Here is a 15356-nt window from a genome sequence, read left to right as displayed (position 1 = left end):
TCTCTCGTGTTAACCTGATGTCGGTGATGGTGGCACGCCTCCCATCTTCTCTGAATCTGGCTGGAATTTTTGGTAGCTCCCTGATGATACTGTGCTTGCAATCGTTTTTAAATGGTGTTCCAAACAAACAAGCAACACACACACCTTACTTGCAGGTGACGTTAAAAGATGTTGGTCGTTAATGTTCACATTGTGCTGAGTCCCTTGTCTTTGACGTCCCTACAAACGTGGATCTCTTCTAGTTAGGTGGGCAGGGGTTCACCTTGGTTCATCTCTGTGTCTTAATCCTTAGAGAAAATATCCCCAGAATTCTTGTTTAAAATCAGATCGCTGTGTTTCATACCACTGATGAAGAATGCCTGCTTTGAGCAGGGCTTCTCTTGAAGAAGTGCCTCTATGTGATCAAACTGGACAGAGAAGTCGGGTGGGTTTCCTAGGAAACGTAGCAGACAGTGGCTTTACATTCATGAGAACAAGCAACATGGAGCAGGAAGGGAAGAATGCTTACACAACTCCAAGGAGGCCCCCCGCCGTGTCTCCAGACCATATGCACAGGAATAATTCAACCGCTGTGCCTTCTTTTCTCTCTATTCTCAGTAGGGTACTCATAGAATAAATTAAACAATAAAATGATATATTTTAAGAGCTCCAGTGGAATGTGTTGTGAAGTACATGATCCCTAAAGAACAATTTGTAATACTTCCATAGCAGGGGAGACACCATGATCAGGAAGGTGGTTGTCCCGGGGAGTCTCATCCATTGCACTGCGGGGTTGCTGACCATTGCGATTTCCCCAAATGCGGGAAACTCGACTGCAGAATTTGTGGTAGTAGGGGAGTGAGTTCGCACTCTCCCGAGAGAAAATAATAATTTTTTGCTCTTTGTTCTTCAGGGTTAATGGCATATGCCAGATCGTCACATACACAGGGGAAAAATTAGCAGATGGTCGTTACAAAGTTGACTGTGAGTACCATGTTCCCAGAGCTCTGGAATTCATGAGAGCCCCTGCTACTTATTGCAAATTCCTCAGAAGCACCACGAGGATCGCACCATCCTTGCCTTTGTCTGCAGTGACAGGTCAATGGTTAACCATCTCAGCTCTATACACCGGTACTGATCGAGACATCCCTGCCTCCTGGAGCTTCCATGCATTTCAGAGTAGAGCCACACACATGAGCTTCCAAAGCCTGGTGTTCATTTTATTTCTCCTCTTTGGTGGATTACAATGCCTTCCTTGTACAGGGTTTCTACTTGGACAGGAACCCCAATCTTCAGGTAGCCACGTTCATCCACTGCACCATGGTAGGACGCCAGTGCATGGAAGCAAACCATGCGTCTTGTAGTGCAGTTGAGTCCCACTGCCGGCGCCCCCATCTGTGGCCATGAGAACTGCACTGCTTATGGTTTTCTGGGGCCTTTTGTTGCTTTGTTTTGTTTGGCAGCACATCACCAGGCATTTCTTCTGGGGTGCCTGTGAACGTGAGCGGCTGAACCTGCTCATCGTTTTCAGCTAAAGAAGGCACCGAGCCCCAGCCACAATGTGTGCTAATTTCCATGGTGAAAATGATCACACCGTGACCCACTGCAAGCTTCCAGGCTGATGGAAATCAACAGTGAGTTGAGAACAGATGACAGGAAGCCACCATTACGCATCCTGTGCAGCTTAGAGAGCCGATAGATTTAACAGCCCCCAAAGCACAGATGAACAGATCAGGGTCAGGAGGAGTAAGACAGGTAGGCAGAGGTGAGTTGGGGTGTTTACTGTCATCAATGTTGTAGACTTTGCTCAGCTGTAAAGGTCTACCACCTACGTGTCAGTGTGCCCTACTTGCACGGCTTGCCCGTTGCTGTCCTGCTGGAAGCTTTGCCACCGAGATTTCAAACACCAGCAGGGTCATCTGTGGTGGACAGAGGAGCCTCCAGGTGAAGGCAGAGCAGAAATGAAGGTCTGCTGAGCATCCTCTGATAATCAGCCACTGGAATTGACTTGCATTCAAAGAGAGCGTTGTCCCACTGGTTGCCTCTGGATTATCATCAGGAGGGAAGGAGAGCTGGAGGACTTATCTTTGGCATGAAGTAGAGGCACAGTGATATTGAGGGAAACCCTGGTGGGATGGATTGACATCATTCCGGCAAGGATTCACTTGAGCATTATCAACAAATTGTGATGACGGCCCAGGGTGAAGCCTTAGTTCACTCTGTTGTACATGATCCCACTTTGAGTTAACACCATTAGATCTACTCTATCCATCTATCCCTAGATCTGTCTTACCTATCTGCCCATCCATACAACCAACCCCTCATATGTTTACTCATCCACATACAGTGGATACTAGCTACCTATCCATCAAACCTTCAGTTCATGCATTCGTCTACCCAACCATGCAGAATCTAACTATTCACTAATTATCTATCCATCTATCCATTCATCCATCTATCCATTGATCTTTACATCATTAATCTATATATATGTATCCATCTATCTACCCATTCAACCATCTATCCATCCATCCATCTGTCCATTGATTTATCCATCATTAATCTATATCTATATATTTATCCGTTTGTTTATCCATCCATCCATTGAATTATCCATCAATCCATCATGTATCCACATAACCATATACGCATCTATCCCATCATCCATTCATCCACCCACACAGTCATCTATTATCTAAATATCTACTTCTCCATGAAACCATCATCCATCCATTCATGCATTAATCCAACCAACCATGCATAATGGATCATTCACCATCTATGTTTAATTTATCTATTTACTATTCATTCATGTATACATCATTAGACTCTATTTATGTATCCATGCATCCATCCATTCATCCACAATCTAGTACGTAGATTATAAAGTTCTGTTTTTAATAATAACTTTTCTGAAAAACTGACGCTTAGTTTCCCCAATGTGAACAATTGATTGTTACAAGGTTCTGTGCACCCAGAGTATGGCTCAGTCTCACCACTCACTCGAAAATAGAAGCTTCTTGTGACTGAAGAAGCCTTTTCACTGTCAGCTTGCCTTTGTGGGGACAAGGGAGCCCTGGGGACACGGGGGTTGCACCTTGGCAGGAGATAGGCCATTTGGACCCTCAGCTGTTCTGAGGGACACAGGCCTGGCAGTCTGACCTCCTACAGAGGGCAGTTTTTCAAGCCCTCTGGAGCAATCCTACTCTCACATGCAGTGGCCGAGAGCCTGAATCCACGCCACGGCACCCAATAGGAGTCGGGTTCTGTTGGCACTTGGACATCACAGGAGACGGGCATCAGGATCAACTGAAGGAGACGCTGGTGGGTAAGGCAGCCATTCAGAGACCCAAGTCTCTCTGTGTTCTGAACAGTCAGTGAGATGGAAACCGTCCTGTAAGGAAGGACACATCACCCAGGCTAAAGAAGGTACAGCAAACTTATTATTGAGAGGCTTCAAACACTAATTTCTATCTTTCACAGATTCAGGAGACAATGGATACTATTTTGCGAATATCAGTGACAAGAGCATTTCCATAGTTGTTTTCAACAAGGATGAAGAAGGCAACAGAACAAAATTGGTGGGAGTCTTTTGTATGTATCCCAATAGGCTCTCAGGGGAGTTTCCAGTATTCACAGCCCCATATATTCCTGTGGAAGTGGGTCAGCCTGTGGGAACTGAGTCTGGGTTTATGGGATGTCGATGTCTTTTAGGTGTGGTGGAAAACACACTTCAGACTGACGTGAGACCTGTGATCTTCTATCCCTAAAATCCAATACGTGTTGCAATGTGGTCCAACAGGTTATTGACACTGACCATGTCCCACAAGTTAAATGGAATTTACGCTTCCATTTCAACAGACTGACAGGTTTGGGGGTATATCACTGTTGCCATGTCAGCCCCAACATCTACTATGACACACACATGAGGGTGCCCAAGGGTCAGATGCCACTCAGGGCGGCTGGTGCTGGATTAGACTTCAGTCTGTTGCTTGGCACGGCACCACACGTTCAGGATTTAGCTCAAAATCCCCGTGTTCTCACACAACCCAACAAATCCTCTGTGGGCCAACTCAGCAGAGGCACGGACAAGCGATGTCTGACTTCCCCAGCACCTCCCTACCAGAGACATCACAACAGGGTGGCTCTCAGAAGCAGAAATTTATTTTGTCAACTTTCAGGAAGCTAGAAGTCTAGACTCCTAGTGTCAGCACCATAAACCAAGCGACATCCTTGTTCCACCACACTTTAGTTTCCCATGCAGTATACTTGTTTATATTATAGGGGCCTGATTTCTTGCCTCTTCTCCCATGAGATTTGATTGTGGATCCAAGAAATATGAAATCTTTGACAGCTCCGATCTTTACCCTGTTTACCGTGCGTGATGTGGTCTATGCATCCATCTGTGAGGATTGTTATTTGCTTTCCTATGTTCGTTTCTTTGCTTATTTTGCTCGGTTCTAACCTAATGTTGATATGAATCAGAAACTACTTGATGGTCTCTAACTGCAACGGTTAAAGTTCTCTTTCGGAGCCCTGGATTCTGTGCTGTTCCTCGTGTAACTTCTATGTGGTTTTGTTGGGTTTTATCTCATCTCTGCTTTCTTGCTGTGTTTGTGAGTTATTGTCCATTCATTATGTCAAGAGATTGACTGAAGGCACATCCTTCACTCACACAACCTCAGTCACAGAACCGAGGACACTCATGTCCCAAAGGGTCTCTAATCACAGGGATGGGAGTTAGCATGGACAATATGTATTTTCCATCCATAACAGATACATGTGAACCTTTTGAGGGGTAGACCCACGTTGGGCATGACTGCAGATTGAATCTGGGGTTTACCAGATTGATCAATGAAGTGTTGCAGTCGTTGTTGTATTTCTATTGTTGCGTCTCAACCCGGACTGTGAAGTCATTAAGAAAACATCAAAACCAAAACCTCAGAGCCATGGAGTCGATGCTGCCTCACAGCAAACTTATAGGATAGAGAACATGAGTTCTTTGTGTTTCCAAAACAGTAACTCTTTATAGGAGTAGGAGTCCCATCTATTTTTCCCTTAAGTCCCTCAGAGCTGCTATTGGTCTTAAACTACTGGCCCTGTGGATCACACCCAGCTCATCTTGTATCCCCCAGGGACTTCACAGCATCCCCAGGAGTCCTTCATTGTCTCAGTAGAGCTTATCAAATAGCCACATAAACAAAACTCATTGTCACTGGCATTCACTGATTAGCAGCCCAGGTTGTTCCTCTTTGAAGGCTCAGGTCCTCTGTCTTCTTAAGGAGAGGCACAAGGATGAGATTCTCACTATTTGGGCTCCAAAGAATGACTCAGGGAGGACCCCATAGTCGAGTTTTGTGGTCTTGAAAGTGCAATAGTTGTGACGGGCACTGATGCTTCTTCCTCTTGCCTTACGCCCTCCCTGATATGCAGCAAAAGGCCGTGAGATCCCCAAGGAAGACTATGAGGCTTTTGTGGAATTGCTTAAAGAGAATGACATCCCTCTAGAGAACATAGTGAACATCATGGATTCAGGTAAAGTCCCTCTTTCCCCCAACCCATAGAAAGAAACTTTTACCGGAGCTACCACTCTAAGGCTCGTCTCTGAGGGTTGGGGGGGTGGGGTGAGGGTGGGGGGGAAGGGTGTTCCAATGTCCTCCTCACACTCACGTTTCGGAAAGCTGTCATTTGAAGGGTGCATCAATGGGGACACACGACAATGACCGGCTGTATGTTCACTGCATGTCTTCTCTTTCCTTCCTTGTCATTCCCGTTTGCTTTCAGATGACTGTCCTGGGAATATCAATTAGGAGACACTTCTTCCCTCTGATAGTTCTTTTTCCTGTAGGTAAGACTTTTACAACAATATTTATAGTTACAACGTTAAAAGGTTTAACATTGACAACAATAGTAATGTCTTCGGAGTTCATATATGCTACTTGATGCTGGAGAAGGGGGAGGGCTTCTTTAACGGAGGAGAGTTAAGACAAAAAGCAAACTAAAAATAACTTGGGCACCGAAGGAGGAAGGTGGGTAGAATCCTCCAATGGGAACGAGGGCTCATTATCTCGGAGACTGGGCTGACATGCGGGGCCCTCGCGTGTCAGGAAGAACTGGGCTCTAGAGGGGTTTCCCTCTTCCAATGACTTGGAAGTTTCAGGAGCAGATAGCTAAGCCATTGGGTATTTTGAACTTCAAACCTTGCAGTGAGGAGGCCAGAAGACACTGAACCAGAGATCAGAAGACATGGACTGAGGACACACTCTAGGTGAATTCTGCCTTGTGAGCACAACAACTCAAACAGAACCCAACCAAAACAAGACAAAATTCTCTCAAAGTTCTGTCGCTATGGAGGTGGCCCACAAAGAGGAAGTTGTGCTTCCGCATCACGTTTCCAAGGCTTTGCATCTTGGAAGAAGCACACCGCGATATTGCCGTCCACTGGAATGGGTGGCAGCTTTGATCTGCTGACCCTTTCAATTAGCAGCTTACAGAATCACATGGGGGGCCTCTGGGATGTGTACAATTCATCTCTGGAGGAATCTGTTTGAATACGTTATCTTGAAGGTCTTATACCTTTCCACTTCTGCACATGACTTATAAAAGGGACCTATGATGCAGACACGCCTAGGAAACAGCTGTGTTGTATAACCTCATGTTTGGCAGCCAGGTAACTCCTAATTTTGAGTCTCACTTGGGCTTTTCACAACTAGACACAGGAAACAGAGACGCCTACGCTTACAGCCTTGACAGGTACACGCTCCTATGAATTTGGGGTGTGTGAATTTCTCATGCGAACACCCACGCTCATCTTAACAATGTGTTTTCTCTGTGCCCCTCTGCTACCTCCCCACTATCCTCCTGGAAATGTCTAAACCATTTCAGTGATGTCGTCTGTGTTTATGTTGTTGCATGTCTTAAAGAAGTAGTTGGCATCAGGAATGCAAGCATCATCCCTTCTCCATGGCAACAGAATCATCATCAATCTGAAGACAAAGGCCTCTTTGCCCTCAAATCATACTTTCTCTCCCATTCTAAGAATGCACGATCATTAATAAATGATTTTTCTTCTAGGCACCTATGCTGCTTTTTCAATGTTACTGATTCCATCTTTACTGATATGATCCTAAGCTGTGTCAGTCTGGGTTGACCAGAGAAATAAATCCACAGACCCTCATCTGTGTATCAGAGTGCTTTATATCAAAGAGCAATTTTATATTAAGAATCTAACCCAGCCCAGTCCAGTTTAAGGCCATAAGTCTGACATTAGCCCATATGTCTGATAAGAAGGCATGAATTCCTCTTCAGACTCACACATCGCATTAAATGATGCGGAAAGCAGGAAGACCACAGGCCAGTGTGTGGAAAGTTTGTGGAAGACTCTCAGTGGTAGCGCGGCACTCCGTGTGGCTGTTCTAGCTCCAGGGCTCTGGCTTTCCTGAGGAGAGATTCATGTGCTTGTCAACAGAATGAGAAGCAGGGAGTGTGTGGCCCGCCTGCAGTGAGGAAGACAGGAGTTTCCAGAATCCTCAGAAGGCCATGCCCACACAGGCCTCATTGGCTAGGACCTTGTTGACAGGCTAGACTTCATCCCTTCACTCAAGATGATGATGTAACTGCCATACAAGTCCTAACCCAATGCCTTGGACCCGATTCAAATCCATAGCCATCCTGTAGGACAGGGCAGCATCGCTCCAGTGGGTTTCCCACACTGTATCATAAAATTCCTGTCAGAGCAATTGAATCACTTCAGAAGAAACAGAAAGGTGTTTTTCCAAAGACGAACATAACACGTTCAGATGAAAGAGATCATCTAACTCTTTCTAATATATCAAACACAATGACTATTATCTCACTGACCTGTCACTAAAAGATGGCTAAGGATGAATCACACAGATGATGAAGCTCAAATGAAACTGAGGAATATTGCAAGTGAAAATATTGCAAGGGATATTGCAAGGGAAATATGAAACACCTTTACTAACAGTCTATTGGTTTGGAGTCAGATATGATTTAATATTTTTCATTAATATTTTAAAACTATTTCTTTCAACAATCTAATTTTCTCTACCTCTTATGTTGTTCTTATTTGAGTACTAACTGCATGATATAAGAAACTACCTTTCGGCCTGGGGCGTGGTGCCAGAGAAGCACCAGCAGCCTGAGCACTGTGTAGTAGGCACGCCAAGCGGTGCCTCCTCCCTGAGACTCCTAGAATGTCTTCAGCTCACAGGTTTTGAATAAGCGATTTTAGGAAAAGTTCCGGCTTTAAGGAAGCCATGATCCAGATCTGGGAGCTGAAGGAGGCCGTAGAGTTGCTCAAGGACATCATCCAGCAAGGGCCAGCCTGACTTAAGCTCTCCCGAGATGGCCAAGCAGCCAGAATACAACCTGGAGAAAAATAGAGAACAAAGCAGAACCCACTGTAGACATGCTTCTCAATTACCAGCAAGCAAGCTCTCCCAAGATGACCAAGCAGCTGGACTACAACCTGGAAAAAATTGAGACCAAAGAAGAAGCTACTGTAGCCATGCTTTCCAATGACCTCTACTGCAAGAGCTGGAACTGTGAAAACCTGCAGAAGAAGTTGGAGTAGTTGTGAGCAATATATTCCAGTAGAAGAAACTCCGCCAAGAGCTCCAGAAGAATGTCCACCAAGGAGTTCTCCCTGCAGCTGAACACAATGACCCCAAGGGCACGGCGGTCCATTACTGTGTGAGAGCAACAGTGAGAGGACTCAGTGCCATTACAAACACAATGTCCCTGCCATAATGACAGTGGTCTATAGGGATCACATGGGTTTTAGAAAACACAGGCACAAGACTTCTGGGGCCACAGTAGAGGGGAGGCACGGAACCATCCTGTTCATGTCTAGGGTTTCCGTTCCCTCCAAAATAGTTGCTCCAATAATGTCCTCTACCTTAATGTTCATAACAAAACCCCACAGATATTGCAATATTCACTAATTTGTAGATTTTAGTCATACACTAAATCATGTGTGCATGTATACCTGTTTTATATATGAATGCTATTTGTTAGCTATGACATTAAAATTCAGGCAATTGAAGTCCCAAGAAAGGGCTCACTGTGAAGTGTACACTCATGTCTGAATGGTTGGTGGTTTGAACCCACCCAGTGATGCCTTAGGATGTAGGACTCATGATCTGCTCCTTGTTGATGTTAGGTGCCATTGAATTGCCTCACACCCATAGGGATCATAAGTACAACTGACCAAACAGTGCACAGTCCTGCGCCATCCTCACAATTATTCGTATGCCTGAACCCATTGATGGAGCCCCTGGGTCCATCAGTCTCTTTGAGAGCCTTCTTCTTTTTCACCACCCCACAACTATCTTGAACATGATGTCTTCTCCAGGACCTGATCTCTACTGACAATATGTCCAGAATATGTAAGACAAAGTCTTGTCTCCTTGCTTCTAAGGAGAAATCTGGACTTCTTCCAATGCAGGTCTGTTTGTCCTTTTAGTGGTGGATGGTAATTAAAATAGTCTTCTCTAGCACTGCAATTCAAATGCATTTTTTGAAATACATGGGAAGATCACCAGCAGTAGTAGAACTCAGCTTTAAATAAACATGACTGTTGAAGGGGTCTCTGGTGACCTGTACTCAAGACATCAGAGTGGAATTATAATTCCACCCCTCCATATTATAATGACAACTTTCCATCTCTAATGGAGCCTGGACAATTCTACCTCTCAGAAAAGCTGATTGAAGGCCCTCTAAAGAATTCACCAGTGGAAAAAAAATCACAAGTGAAGGACAAGGTCTGTGAATCTCACCAGATGTAAAGAGTTCTCTAGAGAAACAAAACCAGGACACTAATGATTAGATAGATAGATAGATAGATAGATAGATAGATAGATAGATACAGCATGAAGGAATACAACAGATAATTAGTCCACACAGCAGTACAGAGTGCTCAGTTCAACTCACTTCTGTGGAAGTTAATATACTGGTAGTCCCTCTTCAACTCATGAGGGCTGCTGCGTCAATGAAGCAGACAACTGAGTCTTCCCTAGGGCAATGCAAGGAGTCAGGCCACAAGCAGCAAACAGCAGCAGGGGTGAGGGGCGGGGGGCGGGGAATGTCACCAACAGTCAGCAGCTCAGGCCCAGATGGAATAGTGAACTAAAGGGATGCAAGACAGCAGGATCCGACAGACTCAAGATCAAGCCATGTGAACACCATCAACATGGAAACAGGTCTTGAAGGAACCACAAGTTCTAGTGATGTAATCAACATGTTGCTGTCCTACGGGTAGTGTAGCTCTCTGCCTTTAGCTAGGCAGAGAACTAGCTAAAGCAGCTGCACACTGGTCCAAACACCAGAGATCAAGAGAGAGGGGTGGGGATTGCTGAGCCATTTATCTCTTTGCCCTCAAAGCATACTGTGATCGTCTACTCCCACATGTTCTTATTGGCAGGTTGGCACAATAAGCCTACCTATCACACCAGATCTGGGCCAACTCCTGCATCTGTATGTGGGACCAGAGACCTCAGGCAAGGGAGAATCCAGTGAACCATTGGGTAGTGCGATGCATTTCCAGAACTTTGTGTCTGAGGGCAAGATATGACAAAACAATAATCTATAAATTATCAACGGCTTATGAAGGAGCGGAGAGCAGGGAGAGAGGGGAAAAAGAGGACTTGATGCAAAGGGCTTAAGTGGAGAGCAAATGCTTTGAAAATGATGAGGGCAAAGAATGTACAGATGTGATATATACAATTGATGTATGTATGGATTGTGATAAGAGTTGTATGAGTCCCTAATAAAATGTTTTTTTTAAAAAAGAAAAAAAAAAGAAACTACCTTTCAGTATATTGTTTTCGAATCTTTAAACCGTCATTAGGGCAGCAAACTAGCTGTTAAATTAATTGTATCCCACCCCTAGTCACAAGCATTTCAAATACCAACAGGTTCACTGTGATAGGTAGGTTTATTGTGCCAACCTGGCCAATAGGAACATGTGGGATTAATCAAGGTCGCAGGCAGGTTGATGGGCAAGGCCTGCCCCCTTCTCTCTTGCTCTCTGGTGATATGTTTTAGCTCGTTGAACACATTCAGGAACAGTATGATTCACTCATACCATTTGTGGGGATTTGGGGCGAAACACAAAGCTGAAGTGCATGGCAGCACGTCACCCTCGGGTTGTCTGCCACCTTTCCTTTACATTCTATATCCGTTAACTGAATTAACAAACGCGAGGTAATAGAAATTTACAGTTCCATCGAAAGTATGACAGGTTTTGTGAAATGAATAAATAGATGTGATACGTACTGTTCTATCTAGTTGTACTAGACCTGTGGATACAATGGACATTATCAGTATGGGCCCTTAGAAGATGCTGTTTCCCAAATGAATGGCAAAAAAAAAAAAAAAAAAAGAGTAAGGCAAGCCCTCCCTCAATGTAAGAACATTGTGTTGTCACAACTCAACATTCTGTGATGCTCACCTTCCCGACACAATTGCACAATGAAGACAAAATAAATATATAAGCAAACGTGGTAAAGAAAGGTGATGGTACCCGGCCATCAAAAGATACAGCAACAGTGTGCTGTTGCTTTAGCTAGTTTTCTGCCTCAACTTGTGAGCTACACTATCTGTGTCACAGCTAACCTGTGGATGTTGCTGGAGCTTGAGGCTCCGTCCAGACCTGCTTAGCTATGCTGCTGATCTGTACATTGGCTGAACTTGAGGTTGGTGGATCCTGTCTTCTTGCATTGCTTGTGTTCGATATCCCACCTGAGCCTGCTTCCCTAAACTCCTGAGCTGCTGACTGTTGGTGACTCACCCTGCTGGTTGCTGCCCATTGGTGGCACCCTTCATGCCTTGCCTGAGGGAGCACTCAGCTGTCTGTACACATGCATTCCTCCAGTTGAATCCACAGAAATGAAATGAGCTATATTTGTGGGAAGAGATGATAGAGAAGACCGATATCAGCACCTAACATGACACCGGGAGCTGATTGTGGAACAGACCATCAATTGTTCCTATGTAAGCTCCAGTTGAAGTTGAAGAAAATGAAAATTATTGCTAAGATCCAAAACAGTACCTGAATTCTATCCCACCTGAATTGCAAGAGCAGATTGGATGCACTTAACAGAGCTGGTAGAAGACCTCGGGAGCTGAGTTATGACACCAAGAACATCATAATTTTCTTCTTCTTCTTTCTTTGAAGATCATCATATCTGTAGAAAGTAGAAGGTCGTTCAAGAGACAAAAAAGAAAATAAAGAAGAGACTCTGACATTTGCTATCAGCAGGAGTAGCTAAGGGAAATGGAAGAAACAATAGGATGTAAGGACTGGACTGAAAACTCCAAAGTGATACCAGGAGGCTAAGGATGAGGTGGGGAAGAAAGGGGGAACTGATCCCAAGGATCTACATACAAACCCCTCGTTGGGGGATGGACAAGAGAAAAGTGGGTGAAGGGAGGCATCGGACAGTGTAAGACTCGAAATAATAGTAATAATTTATGAATTATCAACGGTTAGTGACGGAGGGAAGGTGGGGGAGGGGGGGGGAAATGAGTTGATACCAAAAGCTCAAGTAGAAAGACAATGATGTCAACAAATGAACAAATGTGCTTGACACAAAGGATGTATTTATAGATTGTGATAAGCATTGTATAAGCTCCCAATAAAATTACTTTTTTAAATGTTGAATGCATATCTGAAAACTAACTTCTGATATTTACAGAGTAGATATAAGACAACAGTCATGCTGGTCTAGTAAAAGAGGAGCCGGTTTGTGAGGAATGGGTATCATTGAAAGGAATTGTAACCATTTCCGTAATCCTGAGAGATGTGCTAGAGTAATGTAGTTGCTTGTAGTCTTCGGTGCATATTGGAGTTACATGATCTCGTACCAACTTGAAGTGTAGGGGTGGAGTTTAGCCTGTCAATCAGGTCACGGCTGGATGGTGCCTCCTGGTGTGCGTGACCTCCCATAGGAGGGTCCTGAGAACCTCCCCCAGTCTCTATGGCTTCACCTGCCTGCTGTCACGTCCCTGGGAGAGCTAAGAGACCATGTCATTGGACTCACTTAACTCTGCGTCCTTCAGCCTGTGACGTGCCTGCATTCTGCATCATTGACCCTGGCTGCAGGGGCCTGAAGAGGGATTCATGGTCTAGTATCAGACTTACGGATTAGTATAGACTTGTTCGGGACTAGGCTGGGATGTTTGCTGGATACGTAATTATTTCTGGATGTAAAGCTCTCTCTTACACACAGCTGAGTGTCCTGGATTTCTTGCTCTAGTCTACCTGGTCTAACACACTGCATTAATCACTAGTATTTCACACTGGTGCCTTCCAGACCATGAGTGTTACTCACAGGTCAGGCACTCCTCTGTGCAACAAGAGGTTGGTGGTTCCAGACCATCAGTGGGTACCTAGGAAGTAAGTCCTAATGTTTAACTTCCTGTCAATCGGGTTATTTCCCCCCATCCATTCATACTTTTGCATCTGTCAACACGGTCATTTTAGTGTCCCTTGACTACTAAATAAAAATTTGGAAGTGTCTGCTCACCCACAATTGCCTTGAAGGAAGATGCGGTGCTTTAATTTAGAAAAAAATAAAATTAAAAACAACCATATCATCATAGTTGTACACAGAAACACATGTGGGCACCCAGAATTGAAGCTGCCTGATATAATGCCAAATTGGATGGTCTTTGAGAACAAAACAAAGGATTTTGTTATTCCCGTGGTTTTCTGGGGATTTTTGCAATGAGGAACAGGGGTTCTGATGAATTACAGACCTCTGGGTTTCACCTGGTCAGAGCGACCAGCACGACCCTTTCATGGTGGGGGTTGGTAAGGACTCACAGGCACCTGGAGAGAAGGCATCCGCGGTCAGTTACATACCTCATTGATCTCAGACCTTATTCTCCAGACTGAAACATGGAAGCATCCACCAGCCATTCTTGAAAATAGATAGACAAAGCATCCCTTGGCTCATTCGCTTCCCAGCACCCTCTGCCCTTCCCTCTTTCTTAAGTAATGAGTTCTATTTGCATTGTTCTTGAGAATGCACACAGATGAAAGCAAAGCAAGTAAAAAACTTTTACACAGATGTCTCATTTTGCATGGTGCCGCAATCCCCTCCTCCTGACTTGAGTTCTTCGTCCTAAACAGTCTTTCCTCCTTAACCTTTTTTAAAATTCTCTTTTGAATGAAAAAGAGTTTTAGTATATAACAGAGTTGAATTTTCCAATAACTTATTTTATGATTAGTACATTTGTCGCACATATAAGAAATCTTTCCCTCCTTTAAGGTACAGTTTTTTGTTACTTTCTTTTTAAAAAATCATTTTATTGGGGGCTTGTACAACTCTTATCACAATCCATCTGTCAATCACATTTGGACATTTGTTGCCATCATCATTCTCAAAGCATTTCCTTTCTACTTCAGCCCTTGGCATTAGATCCTCATTTTTATCACGCCTCTCCAGTTGCCATGGTCAGCTGGATCCCACAGGGCTAGGTCTTTGAAAGAGCACAATGCGCAAGGCAGGGAGTCTTTTGCAGGTACGCTACACACGAGTTTGATTTTCAGCAAGACTTCAGAAGTTATTGTCTTTAAAGAATTTAGGTTCAAAGAGAATATCTGGCAATAGGTTCAAGGGCACATCCAGCCTTCATGGTCCCAGAAATTCTAGACCAGCAGTTCTCAACCTGTGGGTCGTGACCCCTTTGGGGGTTGAACGACCCTTTCACAGGGGTCACCTGATTCATAACAGTAGCAAATTTACAGTGATGAAGGAGCAGAGAAAAAAATTTTATGGGTGGGGGGTCAACACAACATGAGGAACTGTAATAAAAGTTGCTTTGTGGGCTGCAGTGGATGCTCTACATCTTGGCTGTGGGGGTGTTGGCACAGGATTATGTACTGGTGAAATCTCAACTGTGTACTTCAGATGCGTGTGTCTTATTATATGGAAATTCTTCCCCAGTAAGGGTGGTTTAGTACTTAAGGCATGTCGACTTCTGAGGGCATTTAGCAATAGAAGGAAGTAAAATTGTCCTGACAGGGAAACAGATAACCTTCTGCTTAAAAGAAAAAAGACAACTGATGGCCATTCCATTGGAGGAGGACTAATTGATGCTCACCAAGCTGAATAGGCCTTGGTCTCCTGGTCACCATCATTCACTGTCATAGAGACTGGGTTAGGCATGTCGCCCATGTGGGCTTAGTTTTTCATTCCTTCTAACTCTCTGTGTTTATTTAGATGTGTGTGTGTGCGTACGTGTATGTAGGTGTGTGCTTGTGTGTATGTGTGTGTTTTGCTACCTGAAAGAGAAAGAAGGGGGAGAGAGAGTGAGAAACAGAGGGAAGATGCAGATAGTGGAGTCCA

At 44.4% G+C, this 15356-nt stretch overlaps 1 non-coding gene across 1 annotated transcript; it reads left to right on the top strand.

The window, feature by feature from the left end:
- Nucleotides 1–696: 696 nt before the first annotated feature.
- LOC142435728 (U1 spliceosomal RNA) lies at nucleotides 697–858 on the top strand. Its single transcript, XR_012781608.1, has one exon. It is a non-coding gene; the product is annotated as a U1 spliceosomal RNA (small nuclear RNA).
- Nucleotides 859–15356: the final 14498 nt, after the last annotated feature.

The sequence above is a fragment of the Tenrec ecaudatus genome, chromosome Y, assembly GCF_050624435.1.
Source record: "Tenrec ecaudatus isolate mTenEca1 chromosome Y, mTenEca1.hap1, whole genome shotgun sequence".
Classification (NCBI taxonomy): Eukaryota; Metazoa; Chordata; class Mammalia; order Afrosoricida; family Tenrecidae; genus Tenrec; species Tenrec ecaudatus.
The sequence above is the reverse complement of the archived record's forward strand: the minus strand, read 5'-3'. Positions and strand labels throughout refer to the sequence as shown.